Genomic DNA, 2,783 nt, shown 5'->3' on the forward strand with positions numbered 1-2,783 from the left:
AGTGGCTCTTAAATCTTTTGATTTTTATTTTGGGTGCTGTCATACAGTTGTGTGCTTGGTTGCTTTTTGTTTTACTGTAGTGAGGTTAATTATTTCCTGTGTTTTCTTGAAAGTAGCTAGTTTTCTTGGCTTGTATTTTCCCTTCTAGTGTATTCTGTAACACTGGATTTGTGTGTAGGTACTGTTGAAATTTGTTTTTGTCATTGAATATCTTGTTTTCTCCGTCTATGAGGACTGAGCGTTTTGCTGGGTATAGTAGCCTGGGCTGACATCTGTGTTCCTTAGAGTCTGCATGATATCTGTCCAGGCCCTTCTGCCTTTCACAGTTTCTGTTGAAAGGTCAGGTGTGATTCTAATGAGTTTGCCATTATATGTTACTTGGCCTTTTTCCCTTGCAGCTCTTAGGAAAGAAAACTGGAACTATGGAGGTTAGCATAACCAATAGACTACAAGAGATGAGAGAAAAAATCTCAGGTGTGGAAGATACAATGGAAGAAATCGATGTATCTGTCAAAGAAAATGTTAAATCTAAAAAATTCCTGACACAGACAATCCAAGAAATTCAAGGCAACATAAAAAGACAAAATCTAAGAATAATAGGAATAGAGGAAAAAGAAGATTTCTGCTTCAAGGCCCAGAAAATATTTTCAACAAAATCATTGAAGAAATTTTCCCCAAATTAAAGGAGAGGCCAATAAGAATACAAGAGGCCTACAGAACACCCAATGAATTAGACCAGAAAAGAAAATCCTCCCGCCACATAATAATCAAAACAGTAAGTATACAAAACAAAGAAAAAATACTAATACTAATACTAAGTTCTCCCTCTCCATGATTTTCTCCATTTGTGTTTTCTTTAATTTTTCCATTTCTATCTTCAGATCTTGAGCCATTTTATTGATTTCCTTTACCTGTCTGACTGTATTTTCCTGTTTTTCCATCAATTCTTTCAGCTCTTTGTTTGAACTAACCTCTGTTTCTTTTATTTCATTCAGTGATTTAAGCATTTCCTTTCTAAAGGCCACAAACTGTTTGGCTGTAACTTTCTCTATTTCTTTTTGGATGGCCATATTATGTTTGAGTTTATCTTCCTTTAGGTCTTAACATATTTTATTTGTTTCCTCTGTTATCCACTTCATGAGCATAGATGTTAGGTCATCTTCTTGGATTTCAGTTATGCTGGGGTGTCCAGGGCTACTTGGCTCTGGATAATTGGGTTCTGGAGATGCCATATTACTCTGTCTTTGGTTGGTTGAGCTTTTACGCTGGCCTCTACCCACTGGGCTATCTTAGGTGTTTGGGGTTAGTTTCTGGTGGTTCCTGGGGATCTTGTGATGGAGAGAATCCCCTTGGTAGAAAGCTGGTTTTTCTTGAAGAAAGTCTTCTCAGCTTTTTGGGATGGTTGGCATTTTTCAGGAGTTGCCGTTGCTCCCCTCAAGGATAGAGACCTGAGTAGTAACTGTGGTCTTTTTTAGTTGAGAGGGTTCTCTTCTCACCCATGAAATCCCTGGAGACAGCTGCCCAGCTTCTGGGTTTTTTTGCTATAAATTTAATGATCTGCTGCTGTGACCTGTGTGTCCTGCGGTTTTGTCAGTTTTGTTGGGGATAACTAGTTGCCCCTTGGAGCCGTATCTGGGGGTTGATCTCGGGGATTCCGGGGTTTTGTAGGTCTGAGGTTATATTACTGATCCCTTTACATGGGAACAACTCTGAAACTGGCTGAAAACTAGCCAAAAACTCCAACAATACTTGGCTAAATCCTTGGCTATAATATCCTCAAAATGTATTATGCTAACCTTTTAATTTGCATAGATAAAATTGGCTTACAGTTTTGTTTCATCCTGCACATCTCATACATTTATAATTTTAGAACTCTATAATGCTTGTGAGAAATTGTATGTTTGCAGAACAAAACAACTGAACACCAGAGTTGCTGGATCAAACCTAACAGAATCATTCTTCAGCATGCTGAGAAATTGCCACATCTGTTCCAGCATCTTGCATGTTCCAGCATTCTGCTTGTTCCTGCCTCAACTGCTTCAATTCCTATTTTCTCATCAAGGCCTGCTCCCAAACTTTGAAGAAAGCTACTAATTTTAGCTGGTCCAGCATTTTAGACTGTTCCAAAAGGGACTTTTATTAAGCCTGAAATTTCTCTACTTTCAAATGTTATTGGACCACAAATGTTATTGCTTGCTTAATTAACCATTTTTATTTGGGCCCTCTACAGGATTTCTACATGTCCACAATGTCAGCTAGAAGAAACTCATGAGAACGGAGTCCAATTTCCTTTAAAGGGGGTTGGGTATGTTTTTGGTTGTTTGTTATGGCTATGAAATTTTATTGTCATTGGGAGATGTTTATTATTAACAGTCTTATTCAAAGGAAAACAAGGAATATACAGGGATATTTTACAGAAAAAAAGGTGTAGATTATTGAATCTACTCAACTTAAGGTTTTATTTGTTATTACCAAACAAGGTTAATTTTAACTCTGGTATAAGATTTTGCATATTGATGCAAAAATAAGTATTTTTAATACATTGGTATAGCTTTACTATATTGACAGAAAGTCAAGGTTACTTCCAATACTTTGAAACTATTATTAAAAGGTGGTTAGGATATTAGATATGCAAGTTAATTATTAGTTATTCAACTCATAGTCATGTCAGACACTAGTCTAATTTATCACAGGAGTATATCTCATAGGTTTGACAGATAGATATGATTTTGTATACAAATCAATTACATAAAGATAGGTAGTCTTTAAAAACTTCAGAGACT

This window comes from Psammomys obesus, unplaced genomic scaffold, assembly GCF_907164565.1.
Source record: "Psammomys obesus unplaced genomic scaffold, mPsaObe1.curated_primary_1811, whole genome shotgun sequence".
Lineage (NCBI taxonomy): Eukaryota > Metazoa > Chordata > Mammalia > Rodentia > Muridae > Psammomys > Psammomys obesus.